Here is a 22,883-nt window from a genome sequence, read left to right on the forward strand (position 1 = left end):
TGCTTGGTCATAGGTGAGGAAGAGGGTGGAGGGGGCGGTGGTCGACTGGAGGATATTTAACAGATGGTGTGGCCCGTGGAGTCGGTGGTTCTTGGTAAGGTTAGGGGCCCATACGGCCCGCTTAATCCTCATGTTGCTTGGTGTGGCTGTCGGTGTGGTTGGAGGTTGAATGCTGGATAGAGTGGGCGAAGGCCGGGTTTTGTGTCGCGGTAATGCGGCGATGAGTCTCTGGGGAGTACAGGTAGAGGGGATTTGGGCCTGATGTAGCTTGACGGTGTGTGTGTGTGTATCGGGCGGGTGGGCATAAGAGTCGGCCGGAGGGGGTGGTGGTGGTGGTTCTGAGGGTGGGTGTGGGTGGGGAAGCAGGCGTGCGGGGTGGGCGGGGTCGGTTAGCGCGGGCCATCGCGCGCGTTGGGGACGCGGAATAAGGTGAGAACGTCAGAGTGGGAGTGCGTAGGTGTGGAGGAGAGAGGGCGGTGGTAGTGGGTTGTCCTGCGGGGGTGGCGGGGTGGGCGGGGCACGTGGGCTTGGGTGGAAAGGGTGAGGCGGCGGAGGGAAGGGGTGAGGATGAGCGAGGAATGGCGGGTGAGATGTCAGGTGTGGTGCAGGGGGTGGTGGAGGCGGTGGAGGCTGAGGTGGTAGGGGAGGTGGAGGGGCAGGGCGAGGAGGAACCATCGCACTCGTATGTGGAAGTGACAGGCGGTGCGGGAGCAGGGGGGGGTTGGGGTTGTGAGGTCGGTAGTGGTGTTGAGGTGGCAGGAGAGTTGGCTTGGAGGGTAGGTGGCGAGGAGGGAGTGCGATCTTGTGGTGCCATCCCGGTGTTTGGTGGTGGAGTGGTCTGGGCGGTAGCAGGGCTCTGTGCTAGTGGTGTGGGGTGGGCGGTGGGTACGAAGCTAGGGGATGGTGCGGGTGTGGGGGCGGTGGCGGACGGTGTGCGGTGCTGAACCCGTAGTGGCCTGGCAGGGGCTGTGGAGTGGGATGTGGCAGGTGGGGTGTGCCGTCGGAGCCGAGGAAAGGTGGGGTGAAGTGTAGGGGGAGAGAGAGACGGTGGTGGTGGGGAGATGCGGTCTCGCGGGGTTGTTTGAATGCTCGGGGATGAGGAGGAGGGTGTGATAGGGAAGGTGAATGAGTTAACCTTGTGGGAGGGGAAAGCGAATGGTGGTGAAGTGATGGCGGTGGGTGGCGTGGGGTGGGAGGTGGAAGGCAGTAGACGGGGGGAGGTGGTTTTAGGAAGTAGGTTAGGGGAAGATGTGGAGAGGGTCCTAGGAGGCCTGTGAAGAGGGAGGCCAGTTTTGTGTTGCGGGAGTATAGTGGTGTGTGGGGTGGGAAGGTTAGAACTAGGGGCAGGAATAGGGGAAGGTAGAACAGAAGAGATAGTGAGAGGGGGGGAAAAGGAAAGATAACGTTCTCCCCTGTCGTAGACTGGGGGAGAGGTGAGGTGGCCCCCGCCATTACGGTGGGATGCGGGGGCAGGGGGGCGCTTTTTGTTTTTCCCTTTTTGTTTTTTCTTCCCCTGGGGCTTAGGGGAATTTGCGTATGGTGGGGAGGTTTGTAAGCGCCCTCGTGTCATTTGGCTGCACTGGGCAACTTCTAGCTGCTCACGGATGTCGTGGATCGGACATCCGTGGTAGCACGGAGAAAATTCCCACGGGTTGATGGTGATGAGGTCAACGGGGAATTGATTTATTTCGCCGATGCGTTGAGGGGTGGCATGGACGGCTAAAAGGCGCCTCATTAAACTGATATCTCTATCCATGTCTCCTGTTGGATCATGGATAGTGAAGTGTTGTCTTACAACACTTGGGAGTACTCGGAGCAGAGTATTAAATGTATGCTGATCCCGGGTTTCTTCATCTGCCTCCGGGTAGGCAGCAGTAACCAGGCGTCTTGCCTGCAACAGGGTATTATCTAAATCCCCGTCATAAGTAAAGCTATCCAATTTGGATAGAGCCACTGCTTTCCCTAGTGATGGGGTGATGGCTTGGACCGCGAACTTGGTAAAGTTCTGCCAGGTGATTTCTGGGACAATTTTTGGCGCAATATTCGCTGCGGCTTTACCCAGTAGTGGTAGTGTGACTGCAATTTTTTGTTGGTCATTATCGAAGGCAATATCTAGTAAGGGTTTAACTACTACAAGATATGTGTGTATGTCATACTGGTCAGGGTCAAACTTGGGTAACTGAACGTGCGGTTTAGTTGCCATTTTTCCAAAATTTCCTGCTTACCTCTCTTCTACGCTCGGATCTAGAACCACCGCTGGCAACCAGTGTAATGCTGGGTAGAATTAGGCTCGACTTCTCGTACCTATTTCACCCAACGTGGAGCGGGGTCCTCTTTCGAGACCGGAGCTAGTGCAATAAAGAGAGGCAGGACATAAAAACCTTCGGCAACACCATACACGTATATTACCACAGTCAGACACAGGACACTTCAGCAGATATTACAACACGATATGGAGCAATACAAAAACCTTATCTAAGATATGTGTATCTCGCAGGATACTAGCTTTCTAGAGACTAATGACAATACAACAAATCTTAGTACTAAGTGTGCAGTAAATACAGGTGCGCGCGTAAGGGGGAGGGGGGGGTTTGTGATCCACTAGGAGGAGGTAGGGGAGACGCGGAGAGTGACTTAAAACGGCGAGGAGAAAGTTATGGTAATATTGGAGGATGCCCGATATTAGCAAGGGAGTTTAGGTGTTTTCCGTTGGCGAAGATTCTTTGACAAATAACTCTGATTCTTACTTTGGCTTTAAGGGCGTGAGCGAGGAATCGAGAGGGTTTTTAAGAGTAGCGTGCGGAGGGAGGGAATATCGTTAATACTCCCCTTTCTTGATATTTAGAGTGGGAACATGTTTCTGTAGACACAGGCTTATTAATTACACATCTTCCAAGTATGATAGGTAGACTCTCGCTTCACAACACGTAACAAAGTCGGAATACTCGTAAATACTATTTTACAATATTACTTAGAGACTAGCCAATAGAACCCCAATAATATTTTAGTCTTTCTTCTGGTTCTGGAGATATGTCTTTAGAAAGATTCGGGGTGACACTCGCACGTATTTTCACTTTAGATCTTAATCCACATTCTCGTCCTTCAACTGGATATTGTGTTCCGATTTACCCCAATAGAGATTACATAAATTCACTGCACAATACTTATTCTAAGAGAGAGGGAGTCACACTTAACCTACTTCACGATTGTTACAGGGTCACCCGTATTTTCTCATGGAGAGAAAAAAGGGCACGTCATCGGTGATCCGGTTGGACTGAGGGCATCGTCAAGGCGGGGCGAGTCGAGAGGACTCGGGGCGGCTCGCGAGGGCGTCCTCTCGCGACCGGTGGCGTCCGGACTGGGCTCCGGCGTAAGGCCCGTAGGACTGGGGCCGAATAGGTCCAGGAGCCTCTGGGTCAGGTCCCGGCGTCGTGGGGGCGTGGTGAGGTCTCGCCCGGGTGTCCTAGGGAGGGCCGGGAGAGGCGACAGACTGCGGTCTCCCACGACCAGAGGCGTCGTCAGGGGAGGGCTGCAGCAGCGACTGTCACTGGGGCCCGACAGGGGTGTCTGCTCGAAGGCCAAGCGTAGGGAACAGAGACCGGGGGAAGCAGGGAGGTCTGTCTGGGATATTCTGGAACGAGACCCCTGGAGTTCATTCTCCGGTTGTGGAGACGTCCCTCTCCTAACTACGCCCTGGGAGCGACCATCGATTGTCTCTACCTGGATACTGGGGGAGCGACCATTGATCGTCTCTACCCAAACGCTGTGGGAGCGACTATTGATCGTCTCGACCGGAGGACTAAGGGAGCGACCATTGATCGTCTCTACCTGGACCCTGGGGGAGCGACCATCGATCGTCTCTACCCGAACACTGTGGGAGCGACCATTGATCGTCTCGACCGGAGGACTAAGGGAGCGACCATTGATCGTCTCGACCGGAGGACTAAGGGAGCGACCATTGATCGTCTCGACCGGAGGACTAAGGGAGCGACCATTGATCGTCTCTACCTGGGCCCTGGGGGAGCGACCATTGATCGTCTCTACCCGAACACTGTGGGGGCGACCATTGATCGTCTCGACCGGAGTACTAAGGGAGCGACCATTGATCGTCTCTACCTGGATATTGTGGGAGCGACCATTGATCGTCTCAACCGGAGCCCTAAGGGAGCGACCATTGATCGTCTCTACCTGCACACTGTGGGAGCGACCATTGATCGTCTCGACCGAATCACTGTGGGAGCGACCATAGATCGTCTCTACCAAATCACTGTGGGAGCGACCATAGATCGTCTCTACCAGAGGGGCGCTGCCTGGAGTGCTATTTCTGACTCCACCCCTAGCTAACTCAGTGATTCCGCCACGCGAAGGTAGTGTCTTTCGCCTACGGTGGCGGCGGCGTGGTGGTTGAATGTCACAGGGGCGCACAGCCCGGGCTGACATGCGTCGTTGTTGCCCGGAGTGGTGGTGGCTAGTGGCGGCTACCCCGTGGGGTCTGAGTGGGGGTGTCGGCATTCTCGTGGGCGAACTCCGTTGTTTCTGGTTCGCCCCGTTGTCGGGGATACTATGGTATTCTCCGGGAGTTTCTTCGGGAGTACCGTATATGCGTCTGTTAAAGCCACGCATTTCAGAAACATTCAAAATTTTATGTATAAAAATGAAACAATTAAAATGTGAAAAAATCCCACCCAAAGAAAAATCAGTAATAGGGCTAAATAAGGAATTAATTCAAAACTATTATACTGGAATGATCCAGTAGCTAATGCTAAAACACTAAATATGCCACCTTCAGAAATATACTGTAAAATAGTGTGGAAAGATTAACATTTATATCTAAAATTCAGAGAACATTTTGCCCGTGAATGAATTTGAAACATATTAGCAAGGCTAAAGGGGGCAACATGTGAGAGGAATTCGACTAATCCGTAAATGAGATTGAATATGATGTATGTAGCCCGAAGACTTTTGTTTCTTTAGAGAAGACAAAACAGCTTGGAATTTAGAGATAAAACGGATATTGCTTTTATTCCCATAACTATGCCTTTCAAGTGGGATCTCGATAATCCTGATAAAATTTAAAGTTTGGAGTTAAGTTAGTGTTATATCATTATTTCCCTATGTAAAATCACTCTGAGAGGAGAGAAATCGTTTAAAAGATAATTGTTAGGTACTGATAATTAGATATGAATTAAAAGGAAAAAGAAAATACACTTCCGTTTTGAGATATGAAATTTGTTCTGATTTTTATTGTACATGATTTCTATAAAGAAAATAAAAGTCAGGTGGCAGGAGAACTGACATGAACTGTTGTGCATGTCGTATTGAAGTTCACTTAATATTTGTACTTATTAGGGGTCTATTGTTTTCTCTCTTTTAATCTTCTTAGCCGTGATGTCAATAGAAAAAAGTATGGGTATTTGTGAACTAGTTATGCCTACTATAATATGGAGTATAAGGACTAGAGGGGAGGAGAGGGTCAATCGGTAGAGAGGTGGACTGCAGCCCAACCGGACTCAGGTTCATATCCCGGCTGGGACAGAGAACAGTTTAAGGATTTGAATTTCATTTAAAAAAAAAAAAAAAATCATACTTTACTGATCTACCAGAATACCCGCCGACCTGTTGTAAAAATACCCCCGCTGATACCAATAAATCAGTCCTGTATGAGAGAGCCTTAGCATGTATTCTATATGGACGGTGAGTGTTCGCGCCGAAGTGGTGACATGTAGAGAAAGAGGACTACTGGGCCATGAGAGCAAGCTGTGAAGCCTATGCCCAGAGTCGGACACATAAAAAAAAAAAAATTGTGAAATACTGTCATAATGGGGAAGAATTCCCTTTTTAAGATTTTACCAGGATGCTCAACATAGCAGTTTACAGACCTAATTTTTTATACCAATAATATTAGAAAGAGGGTCATTTGTGTTCATTTTCAGAATAAAAAATTGTATAAATTTGTCACGGTAAAAGCAACCTCAATAGAGGTAATTTAAAACTATCATACTGGAGTGATCATAAAAATAGCATAAGTTTAAGGGAAAAAATATAAACATCCAACTTCCACAAATGTAAACACAGTTAGCATAGAAACATTTCCAATTGCATCTAAATTTCTGAAAACATTAAAGTGAAAAAATTTTCAACTATAGTAAAAACCAGTAATAAGGAAAAATGAGGGATTAATTCAAAAGTATTTCACTGGCCACGTAATGAAGACGAAAACACTAAATATTCCACTTCCACAAATATACTCTAAATTAGTGTGAAATAATCTCAATTGTATCTAAAATTTGAAAAAATTTCTGCGGATGAAAAATTCAAAAATCAGTAATAAGACGTGTGGAATGAAATTGATTCGAATTTAAAGCACGATAGAATTTGATTGGCTTATCCCGGTTTCGTTTGATTCTAGAAGTGAGAAAATCTTGGAATTTCGAGATAAAACGGACTTTATCTTTTTTATCTATATAATTAGGCGTTTCAAGTGGGTTCTCGAGACTCTTGATGACATTATAAAAATAGAATATTTCCCCATTATGACGGTTCGTGTTATATCATTGTTTCCCTTTGTAAAACACCCCAAAAGGCGATAAATCGTTTATGAGATAATTGTTCGGTAGAGATAATCAGATATGAATTAATAGAAAAAAGAAAATAAACACTCCTGATATATAAAATTTATACGCATTTTTAGTGTACATAAGTCAGGTGGCAGGGGAATGGACCTGAACTATTGTGTAAGTTGTACTGAAGTTCATGATTTTTAATGAATAAGGATCTAATGTTTTTCTTTTTTATTCATCTTAGTCGTGATTTCAATGGTATACAGTAGGGGTAATTGTGATCTACGTACGCTTGATAATATCCTCTTTAGGTGTAGTCAAAAATATATTCTGGATTGAGAGCTGCATAAACGTATGGAATTATTGATAATGATATAACACGAACCCTGATAGAGGGGAAATATCCCATTTCTAAGATTTTATCAGGATGCCCAAGATGTCACTTTATAGCCTTAGTTATACTGAAAAAGAAAATGGTAGAATGAGGGTCATTTGTGATCTTCATTTTCAGAATAGAAAAATGATAAACGTTTTGTTACGGTAAAGGCAACCTCATTAGAATTAATTCAAAACTATCATACTGAAGTGAACATGAAAACAGCATGAGTGTAAGGGGAAAAACATAAATATTGAACTTGCACAAATGTACACTCATGATTACTAATCTTTGGCCAGAGACGCGTGGTTGTTTTGGTGGTGGTTGTTGTGATGGTGGTTATTGTTGTGGTGGTGGTTATTGTTGTTGTTGTGGTGATGGCTGTTGTTGTGGTGGTGGTTATTGTTGCGGTGATGATTTTTGTGGTTGTTGTGGTGGTGATGGTTGTTGTTCTCGTGGTGGTTATTGTTGTGGTGATTATTGTTGCGGTAGTTATTGTGGTGGTTGTTGTGATGGTGATTGTTGTTGTGGTGGTGGTTACTGTTGTGGTGATTGTTGTTGTGGTTGTTGCTGTGGTGGTAATTGTTGTGGTTGTTGTTGTGATGGTGGGTGTTGTAGTGATGGTGGTTGTGATGGTGGTGGTTGCCCTTGTGGTTGTTGTTGTGGTGGTGGTTATTATTGTGATGGTTATTGTTGTGGTGGTGGTTATTGTTATGGTGGTTGATGTGATGGTGGTGGTGGTGGTGATTGTTGTTGTTGTCGTGGTTGTTGTTGTGGTGATGGTTGTTGTGGTGGTGGTGGTTTTTGTGGTGGTGGTGGTTGTTGTGGTGGTGGTGGTTGTTGTGGTGGTGGTGGTTGTTGTGGTGGTGGTGGTTGTTGTGGTGGTGGTGGTTGTTGTGGTGGTGGTGGTTGTTGTGGTGGTGGTGGTTGTTGTGGTGGTGGTGGTTGTTGTGGTGGTGGTGGTTGTTGTGGTGGTGGTGGTTTTTGTGGCTGTTGTTGTAGTGGTGGTTATTGTTGTTATGGTGGCTGTTGATCTGCTGGTGGTCGTGGTGATGGTGGTGGTGGTCGTGGTGATGGTGGTGGTGGTTGTTGTGATGGTGGTGGTTGTTGTTGTGATGGTGGTGGTTGTTGTTGTGATGGTGGTGGTGGTTTCTGCGATGGTGGTGGTTGTTGTTGTGGTGGTGATTGTTTTGGTGGTGATTGTCGTTATGTGGATGTTGTTGATGTTGTGGTGGCGGTGGTGGTTGTGGTGGTGGATGTGGTGCTGGTGGTAACGGTTGCTGTTGTTGTTGTGGTGGTGGTGGTGGTTGTGGTGGTGGCTGTGGTGGAGGTTGTTATGGTGGTGGCTGTTGTGTGGTGGTAGTGGTTGTGGTTCCTGGTTCATCTGAAACGTGAACTCGGTGGACTGCAGGCTTAAATTTCCCTTCTGCAACCCACCATCCTCCTTTCGAAAGATAGGGAAGAAGCTGAGGGGCGTTTGCATAAGCAGACAGTTGAGCTGCTCATGCTATCGGTGTCACCATAGATATATGCCCACTTTTTCTACACCCAATAGCAGCACAGTGCTGTTGCATTTCTAGGTAAATAGTGGTCAGCTTTGATCATCGTCAGGAACACGACATCGTCTGCCTCGACCGTTCCAAGATGGCGGCCGCACAGACACATCTAATGTTGTGTCATATGGCATTTAGGCTTATTTATATCTATGGACAACGGGGCCTGTTATCTCTGGAGAAAAACATTCAGTTCAAAGTAGTAGTAACAGTAAATTTTTGTCAATGATACAGGTATTATAAAGCATTCTTACTTAAAATATGTCGTGTGAATGCCGGCTGCTGTGGCAATCGTGGATATTTCTCTGCTATCACCTACCAACAGCTGGGTAAAAGGATCGCCTAGAGAAATAGGTCAGTGAAATAATAAACAGATTAATAAAACAGTATGAAATTCAAATATCACGCACTCATTATAGACTAAAAATAACAGCTATGACCAAATTTTTGTCTATTTCTTACCATGCATATATTACTTGAGAAACTAATATAATATGTGAAAAAAAGTGTTTCAGTGATGCTTGGAAAATGGTACATTGAAGCACGAAACCTTTCTGAAATGAGACGGTCGAGTGTGTCTGACTGTGTAGCCTGCGCCTGGCCACGACTTTGGTTAACTCTCTGGTCAGGGATTAGTGATCACGAGTGTACAGCTCCGGACAGATGAAACGGCTACACCCCATCCACCAGCGACTTGGTTTGGGTCTCAGTGGTTCTGGTAACAGTTGCAGGTGGAGGGAGGGGGGATGTGGGAGGGTGAGGAGGGGAGAAATGTGGGCGGAGTTATATAGGGGGTAGTGTGGGAGGGTGAAGAAGCAGCACAGTCTGGCTGGTGGGAGGGGGAGACGAATGGTTGGGTAGCGGAGACGAGAGTCTGCTGGAGGGTAAGACAGGTGAGTGTGATTAGATGAAAAGAAATTACAAAAAATGAATTATTATAATATCTGCTGCATATATTGCATTTTATCTACTAAATAAAAACACTGTCTATTATTCACCACCGTATTTGGGTATCCTACTCATTATTATTATCCTTTGGATATTAGGCAATAAATAAAGATATTGGACGGTCTTTCGGACCCGAACCAATTTTTTCATAACTTTTTTCTTCAGCTATTTCCGTATTCCTATTATCCCTCGTGCTTGAAGTCCCCCTTTTTATCACTTTCTCCTACGCCCTACATTTTTTTTATGCATAAGGCAGTTTAACTTTCTCTTTAAATAACCATATTTGTCAACAAATATTCCTTTCATTAATCTATTTAATTACCTGTTTTCTTTCAATATGCATTTGTCTAATAATGGGTGTTACACCTTAATTGGCGCCGCTATTTGACGTTTTGAATAAATTTGGTCTAAATTTACGCATATATTGCAGTCTCTCTCAAGTAGGCTGGCAACCTCACACATCCTCCCCCCTGCTTTCTCCTTCTCTCGCTACCCGTTCCCTCCTTTCCTTTTGTAGTACTGTTTATCTATTCTTTCTCATATTTTTAACCTCATTCCTTCTTACAAACTTTTAGTGCCATAGGAATTTCTCCCTTATCACCTACAGTCCTACTACATGAAAGTGGAAAAAACTGCCATCGGGAAAAGAATAACTGGAAATTTATGGCGAAGGTTACGATATTAGTTATTTAGAATGAAAGTGTTGGCAGATACGCATTCTTGACTTGATTATCACAGCCACAGCATTTCGCCTTCATAAAACAGAAGGACTATAGGTTTCATGCATTACCTCCTTACGTCCAGTATTACTGTGCAGAACGCCATGTATAACACATTAAGGACCACAAGGACAGTACTGGTAGTCATCGTGATTCTCATGAATCTCTCCATAGGCTATTGAAAACAGTGCTTTATGCTCAGCTTCAGAATTATGTTCTCATCATGGCAATGATAGGCAAAGATAATAAAAACAATATATACAACCAAATTATCATTTATTATACAACAAAGCTCAAACTGCCTCCGTGCTACCTGAAGAAAATTAAGTACCTGATCATATATATATATATATATATATATATATATATATATATATATATATATATATATATATATATATGGATGATGCCATGTCGTAGCGCTTAAGGGAGTAACAGGGATGACGACGGTGATAATTGTCGCAAGGGAACGAGATGCAAGGAAAATTTTCTCTACCTGAAGTAAATTCTAATGGACAGTAATAATTCGAGACCCCGTTTATTGACAATAATTTTTATAGATCTGCATGTCGCCGTTATTGCGTCTCGGAACATTTCGGTAGATGATATAACTGATATAAATTGATAAATGGGTAGAGAGATATCCTTACCGTCTATATTACGTGATAAGTATGATATAGTAATGATAATCTGTCCTGATAGAGTAAATCTTGCTGTGACGGAAGGGTATTTGTAAAGTGAACTAATTTATACCACAGACTGTATCAGAAGTGTTTCTTCTTCGTAAATTGAAGCTCGATGAATACTCTAGACTTTATGCCAGGAAGCAGGTGACCTTGGTGTTTCTTATGAGAGATTCGGTTCGTGGCATAGTATGGAGGATGCATAGAGCTCAAATTTATCAAACAGATAGTATCCTCGTAATTGGCCACCTCTTCACCCACTTCCTGAAACTCAGACATGGAGTACCGGGGTGAGAATAACGCCATAATGACTAATACACCACAAACACGTGGATATTTATACATCAACGAGAAACGACTGTGGTTCGCTTGTATTTTCTATGGACTGCAATAAACACCGTTACTCAGGGCAGACCACCAGTTCCATGTTTTGTCAGTATATACTGAGATGATTCTAACCGAATCAGGTAGATCCTCTCCGTCAACTGAGACAGTGGCATACTGACATGTGAATTAATTGTCATGTCTGGTTATTCTTTAGAAACAGTAAAAAAAAAAAATAATGACTTTTTGTTTACCTGTAGAAACAAATAAAATAGTAGTTAGAGGACAAACTTGTGCCATGTGACACTATGCGAAGTCGTTAGGTTTCCTGCCATGAACAGAGGTGTTAACAGAGGTATCAGCCACCCCGGGGCATCAGTCACACCGATTCAGAATGGAGGCAAGACGTAGAGAGGCAAGACGGAGAGAGGCAAGAGAAAGGAGGATTGGTTTAAGAGGGCGCATTGTAGGGATGCGTGAAGCCGGGCAGTCCATCCGAGCCATCGCTAACACCCTGGGAATTTCCACCAACACTGTCCAAAGGTGGATAAGAAGGTGAGTGTAGATATAGTTCCTCTAATAATAAATAACATAACCGTCAGTTTAGGAGTTAAAGACATATAAGGTTTATGAAATAACACCACATCATGTTCTTCCTGACCTTACTATATAATACATTTACTCTATTTCCTTCAGTCTGGCCAACGCAAGTTTAAATATGGTAACATCGCATTGCACGCTCGTGATTGGCGGAACAAATGTGGTCCTTTATCCTTGGCTTAAGATGAATATTTAAAATTTATGCCTTCATAAATGTATTTTTATTAATCTTTGTGTCGTTGAGTAATAAAATTACGTTAACGAAGGCATAACTTAATTGTTCATCTCAATAAGTAAAACGTAATCAACATATGTTCGGTAATCACGAACTGGCAATGCGAGAGTGTCATATTTACAAATAATGCCACAATCACGTAGGCCTGACGAAATAAAATAGTATATATTGTAACTGTTTAGGGATGAAATTTTTAATGTGTAGACAACTAAGCTAGAAAACACGCATCCCGGATAATGTTAGGGTAAGGACTGCAGGTCTACATTAAGTCAGGTGCGACTGTGTTGAATGATTCATGTAAAAACTAATGCCAGACTACTCCTCCCAAAAGCCTCGTTCCCTAGTTTAGCCCTCAAAAATTGAGTAGGAGTAAGTAGAGCGGTTATAAGACAAATTAGATAAAGAAAACTACACAGAAAAATCAGATGAAACTGTCACTGTCATATCATAAATATGTAACTGGTGGCAACGAGGTGGTTATCTCGTATCTGAGACTGATACCAGAGTCGGTGGAGTAGGTGGACAATTTTCCGAGCCAACTGAGTTCCCGATCACGTAGCAGAAAGTAGAAACTCTGATGTAAAACCGGGGGTTGCACCCTCATCTAAGGTGCATAATTCGCTGTGAAATACTAATATATATATATATATATATATATATATATATATATATATATATATATATATATATATATATATATATATATAATCATACAGGCTCTACACTTAAGAAATTTAACATCGAGTAACCCTATATGCCCAAAGTAATTTCCTCTGCATGGACTGACGTTGTAACGAAACTGGTTTTCCCCCTGCAGTAATTATTAATATATTTTTATGGTCATGTATGACTGAATAGTTTAGTTTATACAAGCGAAAACCTCAGAAATAATACTCACCGAGTATTATTCCTTCTCCAGCAGTTGCGCCTTCAGTGACACACTTCCAAAAATCCTCTGGCTTGTCAACATAACGTTTGCTAGGGTCCTGTGATGCAACCCTGCTTCGTGCAATACTCTTCTCATAGTCTTTTCGCTGATATCATGGTCTGTGCATCGGTTTCTGTGGCGTGTAGTGCAACAATGTGGTTTCCGTGTGGTAGGTTGCCATGCAAGTTAGTGTCCTCTGCTTTACCCAACACAAAAAATTTTAGATCAAACAGTGTTGTTCATGGTTATTAATATATATATATATATATATATATATATATATATATATATATATATATATATATATATATATATAGGATCACGTATTTAATTTCTTCAGGTTACATGTGATTGTATGAGCTGGTTACACCCTTGAGACTGCAGCCCGGAGGCAGTTTGAGCTTTGTTGTATAATAAATGATAATTTGGTTGTATATATTGTTTTTATTATCCTTGCCTATCATTGCCATGATGAGAACATAATTCTGAAGCTGAGCATAAAGCACTGTTTTCAATAGCCTATGGAGAGATTCATGAGAATCACGATGACTACCAGTACTGTCCTTGTGGTCCTTAATGTGTTATACATGGCGTTCTGCACAGTAATGCTGGACGTAAGGAGGTAATGCATGAAACCTATAGTCCTTCTGTTTTATGAAGGCGAAATGCTGTGGCTGTGATAATTAAGTCAAGAATGCGTATCTGCCAACACTTTCATTCTAAATAACTAATATCGTAACCTTCGCCATAAATTTCCAGTTATTCTTTTCCCGATGGCAGTTTTTTCCACTTTCATGTAGTAGGACTGTAGGTGATAAGGGAGAAATTCCTATGGCACTAAAAGTTTGTAAGAAGGAATGAGGTTAAAAATATGAGAAAGAATAGATAAACAGTACTACAAAAGGAAAGGAGGGAACGGGTAGCGAGAGAAGCAGAAAGCAGGGGGGAGGATGTGTGAGGTTGCCAGCCTACTTGAGAGAGACTGCAATATATGCGTAAATTTAGACCAAATTTATTCAAAACGTCAAATAGCGGCGCCAATTAAGGTGTAACACCCATTATTAGACAAATGCATATTGAAAGAAAACAGGTAATTAAATAGATTAATGAAAGGAATATTTGTTGACAAATATGGTTATTTAAAGAGAAAGTTAAACTGCCTTATGCGTAAAAAAAAAATGTAGGGCGTAGGAGAAAGTGATAAAAAGGGGGACTTCAAGCACGAGGGATAATAGGAATACGGAAATAGCTGAAGAAAAAAGTTATGAAAAAATTGGTTCGGGTCCGAAAGACCGTCCAATATCTTTATTTATTGCCTAATATCCAAAGGATAATAATAATGAGTAGGATACCCAAATACGGTGGTGAATAATAGACAGTGTTTTTATTTAGTAGATAAAATGCAATATATGCAGCAGATATTATAATATTACGATCCATGGGGAGTATTTAACTGTATCTACCCTATGAAGACCCATGGAAAGCAATAAGAAAAGAGAAGGATCATGAACACTATGCAACTAGACAAACTACAGGGTAGATTGATAATGATTTGGTTGATTATTCATTTAATTTAACAAACTAAACATACAATAATTACAACCCTAAACCTAACTAAACCTAAGAAAAAAACAATATAAATACCTAAAGCCATTCACCATCAGAAGATTAATGAACTAATGCAAGGAGAAAACTGATACTCATGGTTTACAGCAAAAGAAGGCGTTGAAGATGGGTTCCCTATAACACAGGCTTCCAGGTAAAGGTCAGGAGTGGTTCACTAAGATATTCCCAGGGCAGAGGATGAGTGTGAACTGAACTTGCGCGGGAAACCAGATAATCAGGCAACCTCGCTTCACACAGAAAAAGAGAGGGAAAGTCAGGTGACATGTTGGGAAACTAGTAGTATCAAATCCAGTCAACAGATGGAGCGCTGGTAGCGTGAGGTGGACGAGTGCTTGACTTCAGTCAAAAGATGGGAGTTCACGAGGGATGAGGCGGAGGAGTAATAATTATAGCCGTAACACCTCCCCCACAAAGACCTACGCAGTGGAAGCACGAAGGAGGTAGATTACTCTGTAGCCTCGATGGGATGTCTCGACAGGGTATCCGCGAGAATGTTGTCAACACCCCTTATATGCTGAACTTGAAGATTAAATGGCTGAACAAGCAGGGCCCATCGTAGAATCCGTTGATTGGATTTCTTCATAGTCTGGAGAAATACAAGAGGATTGTGGTCCGTAAAGACAGTAGTAGGATGAGGATGGTGGCGAAGATAGCACTCGAACTTCTTGATTGCTAGCACGAGAGCTAGAGCCTCTTTCTCAATTGTGGAGTAGCCCCGTTGATGTCCTTTCAGCTTCGACGAATAGTAGGCAATAGGATGGAGAACACCACTCACTGGGTTGGTTTGCAGCAAAACAGCACCAACCCCAACTCCACTAGCATCGATATGAAGATGGAAAGGTTGCGAGTGGTCAGGAGTTCTGAGGACAGGTCTGCTGGCAAGAAAAGTTTTCAGACGTTGAAAGGCAGTCTCGCAGGCAGAGGTCCACTTGAGGGGGTTCGAAGTGCGGTGAGATCAGTCAGTGGAGCTGCAACACTGGAGAAGTTCTTACAAAAACGACGATAGAAACCGGCCATCCCCAAAAACCTCATGACTTCCTTTCTGGTGGTTGGAGTTGGGAACGCTAGAACTGCTTCCACATTGGCCTCCTTCGGTAGAACTTGCCCCTGTCCCACAACATGTCCAAGATATGTTACTGTAGAGTCTCCAAAAGTAGATTTAGCTAAGTTGATGGTAAATCCTACTTCTTTTAGTTTGTTGAAGAGGGCATGGAGACGTGTCAGGTGTTCGTCCCACTGGTCAGCCATCACCACAAGGTCATCCAGATAAGCTGAAGTCCCAACCAAATCCTGTGTGATGAAGTTGATGATCCTCTGGAATGTGGCCGGAGCATTAGATAACCCAAATGGCATTACAGTGTACTGATATAACCCAAATGGGGTTATGAAAGCAGATATTAGTTTAGCTCTGTCTGTCATACCTATCTGGTAATAGCCTTTTTGGAGATCTATTGTGCTAATAAATTCGGAGTTTCCTATGCAATCTATTAAGTCCTCTATGAGTGGTAGGGGATAAGAGTCAGAGACAGTGACCTTATTGACTTTACGATAGTCTGTACAGAACCTGTGGCTTCCATCGGGTTTTGGAACTAAAAGGCATGGGGAAGCCCAAGGAGAAAAACTTGGTTCTGCAAGGTGATTAGCAGTTAAGAATTCAACTTCCTTTTTCATTACTTTCATTTTTAAAGGATTAAGACGATATGCTGGCTGTTTAATTGGACTAGTAGCATCGCTAACCAACCGTATGTCATGTTTTAAGAGACCACAAAACCCTGGTAAATCAGCAGTAACTTCAGGATAAGACTTCAATAACAATTCTAGGTCATCCTTTTGTATGTTGGTCAAACTTGATAGGTAATCACATAGAGATTCCATGATCATGCTGTTAGGTAGGTTACCGGACGGTTGGGGTAGGTCCAATTCTGGGTTTGTCAAGTCTGAAGTCTCTGGCTCTGGCTCTGGCTCCGTTCCCACAAACAGTACAGGGTTCATCTCATTTCTCTCTGCATAGTGCTCCTCTGGGCATCTAGTAAAATAAGGTTTCATTAAATTCACATGAACAAGTTGAGAGTCTTTACGTCTATCTGGGGTGTGTACTACATAATTCAACTTTGATAGTTTTTTGGCAACTACATATGGGCCAGTGAATTTACTCCTGAGGGGACTACCTGGAATGGGAAGAAAGAGCAAGACCTTGTCTCCTGGGGAGTAACTGTGTGCAACAGACGATGGATGTTGAAGTCTTTCCATTTTACACTGAGCCTTTAATAAGGTATCTTTAGCAATCGTTCTGACTTCTGATAATCTAGATCTTAAATTATCAATATAGTGAGATACAGATGGACTTTCTTGAGTAGTGCTGTTAAACCACTGATCTTTCAGAAGCTTCAAGGGACCCCTTATTTGTCGTCCATATAATACCTCAAATGGAGAATATCCTAAAGACTCCTGAGGACACTCCCTTATAGCAAAAAGAAGAAAGTCTATGCCTTCATCCCATTCCTTGTGGTTTTCCAAGCAATACTTTTTCAACATTGATTTAAAGGTCTGGTGGAACCTTTCTAAACAGCCCTGGGATTGTGGGTGATAAGCCGAGGAAGTGACATGTTTAACCTCTAGTTCCTCCATAACTTTTTTGAAAAGCCTACTGGTAAAATTCGTCCCTTGATCCGATTGGATTTCTTTAGGGATGCCAAATGCAGTGAACAAATGAAGCAGGGATTTCATTATAGTTTTAGAGGTGATATTTCTGAGGGGATAGACTTCAGGGTATCTTGTTGCAGTATCCATGATAGTAAATAAGTACTGGTTACCTTTCTTTGTCCTAGGTAGAGGTCCCACACAATCAATAACTACCTTTTCAAAAGGTGCTGTCACTACAGGAATTGCATGGAGTGGAGCAGACTTAAGCTGTTCATTAGGTTTACCAGCCACTTGACAAACATGACAAGTTTTTATAAAAGTAGAAACATCCTTTCTAAGACCTGACCAATAGTAATGTTGTAGGATTTTTTGTAAGTTTTTAAGACCCCTAGGTGACCAGCTATCCCGTCATGAGCCAGTTTAAGGATGGATTGTCTGACAGATTTGGGAATCACAACTTGGTGGATTTCTGACCAGGTATCAAGATGTTTTAGTTCTGGTGGTCTATAAGCTCTCATCAAAACGCCATCATGGAAGTAAAACAAGGCAATGTATTTAGGTCTTTACCTTCGACTGCAGCATGTCTCAGGGTAGCAAGTGATGGATCAGCCTTCTGAGCTTTAATTAGGTTTTCTTTTGAGATAGTCTGATCCAGCAGATATTCCTTGGGAGCAGGTGGTGGTAATGGATTGATTTTGTTCTTTTTAGCCTTCTGTGACCTAGTTACAACACAGGAGGGAAATAAGTGGGGAGCAACAGTATCTAGAATCTCAGTTGGGCTCTCAGTTAAAGGGTTTTCAACCACTGAAACCATAGGCACAATGAGTTCTCCTGCCAAATCATTTCCCAATAGCAGATGAGATCCCTTGACTGGCAAAGGGTCTTCTCTGACAGCTACTTTAACATTTCCAGATAAAAGGTCACACTGGAGATAAACTTCAGCTAAGGGATAGGAGGGATTAGATGAAAGGTCAGACAAAATCACCTTCTCCCCAGTGAAGGCACTAGATACACAAGGAATAGCATTTCTGACCAAAATTGATTGAGATGCTCCAGTATCTCTCAAGATAGTAATGGGATATGACTCATCATCTTTATTCAGTGAGACTGTACCCTGAAACATAAAAGGAAGGAAGGAATTCTGATGAGGCTTATTTGAATCATAAGTCACTACTGGCTTTTCAATTTCATGAGGAGATTTTTCTTTGGGGTTAAACATGTTTTTTGAAGTTTTACAATTAGGGTGTTTGCAGGACTGGATAGAATGACCTGGCTTTTTGCAATAACTACAGGATATATTGGAGATATTTTGAGTCCAAGGCATCAAGTGTGAAGAGCTCTGCTTACCACCCACCATACCGGAGCTTACACCAGAGGAGTACTTAACACCTGAGATGGAACCACTCCTGTTATTTAGAGATCCCATCAATAAATCATAGGCGTCAGCCAACTCCGCTGCTTTCATGAGATCCCTCTGTCCTTGCTCCTCCACATGCTTCAGGATGGTGAATGGCAACTTACTCTTCCACTCTTCCAAAACCATGAGATTAACCAGGTCTGAAAATGTTGAGGTGTTAGTTGTTTCAAGCCATTTCTTAAACTGTCTTAATTTATCATTTGCAAACTCCACATAAGTATGAGAAATTGATTTTACATGTTTTCTGAACTTCTGTCGATATCCATCAGGAGAAATTGAATATGCACGAAGAATACTAGTCTTTAAACCATTATAATCATTTTTATCATCAAAACTATTATAAACTCTCTGAGCTTTTCCGATCAGCTTTGGGACCAAGACTGATATCCAGTGTTGTTCAGGCCACTCATTTTCTTGGCAATGTGCTCAAATGTGTTTAAAAATCCATCCACATCATTCTCATCAAACTGAGGCAATAAAGCAGCTTCCTTGTGTGGTTTAAACGCAGTTAATTTCTCTCTCAATTCAATTTCCTTTTCCCTAAGGTTTGAATTTGCATTTGCTTCAAGCTCTCTTATTTGTAATTCTTTCATTTTTACTCTCTCTTCTTGAGCTAATTGTTCTGTTCTCATTCTCTCTTCTTGAGCTAATTGTTCTGTTCTCATTATCTTTTCTTGAGCTAATTGTTCTGTTTTCATTCTCTCTTCTTGAGCTAATTTTTCTGTTCTCATTATCTTTTCTTGAGCTAATTGTTCTATCTTAAGCTGATATTCTAATCTTAATCTTTCCATCTCCACTGGGTCACTGTGTCCTTGTTTAGTATGAGTTGAATAAGGATTATCAACCCTAGTAGGAAAGGAATAACTCATAGGAGTCAAAACATCAATAGCCTCTGTCCCCAGGACTTCCCTTTGAACTAAAGACTCTATAATTGTGATTTTTAAGACCTCTTTTGTCATACGAGATTCAATTTCTATTTGGAAGTAGGTAGCAATGCTTTTCCACTCATCTTTCTTTAAGTCTTTTAATTGCTCATGGCTAGGATTTTCAACAAATTTTTGAAGGTCAAACATGATTAAAATGTATGAGAAAATTATGGTAAGTTATATTTTAGACACAGATTACAGGAAGAAAACTCTTTGAAGTCCTTGAAACTTCCAGAGCCTTGACCAAAATATTAACTTACGAAAGTCGTTGTCTATGATTAAGAGCAGAGGATGACGGCTTTTAGCATGATCCGGATTACCCCTGATTATAGGATAAGACAAAACAACTTTGATTCTTGAATAATCTGGGACTTGGAAGAGTGAGTGTATCAAACTAGCCACTTGCCCTATCGCAACTAGCAGATGTAGACCTCACTGGAGCGTGGGATACGGCATTATAAACGATCCGGATATATTCCCCACATTTGATAGAACTTATAACGACCCTGTATTTCGTTAAAAATGAAAGATAAGTTCTATGAAGACTCCTGAACCTATAAACCTATGTGCTGACAAGTTCACACAAATACCAAAATGTTTATTGCATCAAGGATTTTAAATCGAATGGAAACAAGTTTCACACTAATACCAAAATGCTAAATACATCAAGGAAAATTTAAAATCTATGGGAACAAGCAACAGCAACCCCTCAAAACACCATTACTGTAAATGTCTGTCTAGCTGAAAAAGGTCCTGTCACGGTCGCCATTTATTACGATCCATGGGGAGTATTTAACTGTATCTACCCTATGAAGACCCATGGAAAGCAATAAGAAAAGAGAAGGATCATGAACACTATGCAACTAGACAAACTACAGGGTAGATTGATAATGATTTGGTTGATTATTCATTTAATTTAACAAACTAAACATACAATAATTACAACCCTAAACCTAACTAAACCTAAGAAAAAAACAATATAAATACCTAAAGCCATTCACCATCAGAAGATTAATGAACTAATGCAAGGAGAAAACTGATACTCATGGTTTACAGCAAAAGAAGGCGTTGAAGATGGGTTCCCTATAACACAGGCTTCCAGGTAAAGGTCAGGAGTGGTTCACTAAGATATTCCCAGGGCAGAGGATGAGTGTGAACTGAACTTGCGCGGGAAACCAGATAATCAGGCAACCTCGCTTCACACAGAAAAAGAGAGGGAAAGTCAGGTGACATGTTGGGAAACTAGTAGTATCAAATCCAGTCAACAGATGGAGCGCTGGTAGCGTGAGGTGGACGAGTGCTTGACTTCAGTCAAAAGATGGGAGTTCACGAGGGATGAGGCGGAGGAGTAATAATTATAGCCGTAACAATAATAATTCATTTTTTGTAATTTCTTTTCATCTAATCACACTCACCTGTCTTACCCTCCAGCAGACTCTCGTCTCCGCTACCCAACCATTCGTCTCCCCCTCCCACCAGCCAGACTGTGCTGCTTCTTCACCCTCCCACACTACCCCCTATATAACTCCGCCCACATTTCTCCCCTCCTCACCCTCCCACATCCCCCCTCCCTCCACCTGCAACTGTTACCAGAACCACTGAGACCCAAACCAAGTCGCTGGTGGATGGGGTGTAGCCGTTTCATCTGTCCGGAGCTGTACATATAATTAGTATAGAAATATTCCCAATTGTATCTGAAGTTATGAACACATTAAAGGGTGAAAAAATTTCACCCTCCAAAAAATTCAGATGCAAGTCTAGTGAGAGTTAATACTGCAGTGATCCTTATACTTGATGGCGAAAACAGTAACTATGACACTTGCACAAATGTATTCTAAATTAGTTGGGAAACATTTCGAATTGTATTCAAATCTCAGAGAACATTTCTGAGGGTTGCATTTACCGTAACAAAACTTATACCATTTTTTTTACCCTGAAGTTACCACTGAAAGTGAAAATAAGTCACAAATTATTCTCTTCTTAAAGTTATTCATATATGTATTACTAGGGCAATAAAGTGGCGTCTTGAACATCCTGATAAAATCTTAAAAATGGAAGCCTTCCTATATTATGACAGTTCGTTTTATATCATCAATATTCACTAGCCCTCACACCAGTAAAATATTTCTGAACTACACCGAAATCGGTTTCTATCAGGCGTAATTACTTCGCAGATACCCCTACTTTATTCTCTTGAAACAACTGAAAAATTTATTTGAAAAAGAGAGACAGACAGAGAAAAAAAAAAAAAACAATACCCCCTTGATGATATAAAAAATCAAGTGAACTGTAATACGACATGCAAAACCGTTCATGTAAATTCTCTTGTACCCTTTTTTTTTTTTTTTCAGAAGTCATATACGATAAAAAGCGAATATATTTTATATCTTAGTATGGTAGTGTTGTTTTTTCTTTATCATGTTAATTCAAATTTGACAATCAGTGCCGAACAATATCTTTTAAACGGTTGGTCGCCTTTCAGAGGGATTTTATCAAGGAAAATAATGATATAAAACGAACCGTAATAATGAGAAAAAATGTCCATTTTTAAAATGTTATCAAGAGGCTCGAGATGCCACTTGAAAGCCCTAGTCATCTAGTTATACAGATACCCCTTTAATCTCTGAATTCCAGGTTGTTTTCACTTTAATCAAACGAAACTCGTCGGGTTAAACCCAATCAAATTAGAGCCTCCATTACGTGTGAATCGATTTCATGCCACGTGTTACCTCATTCAGTCTTGTTACTGATTTCTACATTTTTTCACCGACAGAAATATTTTCTAAATTTTCAAACAGTTGGGAACGGTTTCATACTGATATAGAGTATATTTATGTAAGTGGCATATTTAAAGTTTTCACAATCATTATGCGGTTTTTAGAATCACTCCCGTATAATAGTTTTGAATTACTCTCTCATTTAGCCTTGACACTGATTTTTTTTTCTAGGTGGAATTATATCAATCTTTAATGTTTTCGGAATTTTAGAAAGAATGAAGAATGTTTCTTAGCTATTTGTGCGTACATTTGTGGAAGTTGAAAATTTATATTTTTCGCCCACAATTATGCTGTTTTTATGATCAGCTCAATAGTTATTAGTTGCTTCTAAAACGGTTGCTTTTACTGAAAAAAATTTATAGCCTTTGAAAATTAGTCACAGATTACCCTTTTCCTAACGTAAAAATACGAACAGTCTCGCGACGACCTAAATGTAGTTCGTTCAGAGTTCGTTCAAAGTACACGCACTATGTCTTATTACTTTTTACTATTAATATATATCTGGTAATCAGTACTTAATGATTATCTTTTAAACGATTTATCGGCTTCGGACTAATTGTAACTAGGA

The sequence above is a fragment of the Coenobita brevimanus genome, chromosome 88, assembly GCF_032717465.1.
Source record: "Coenobita brevimanus isolate Jiangsu-jjx chromosome 88, ASM3271746v2, whole genome shotgun sequence".
Lineage (NCBI taxonomy): Eukaryota > Metazoa > Arthropoda > Malacostraca > Decapoda > Coenobitidae > Coenobita > Coenobita brevimanus.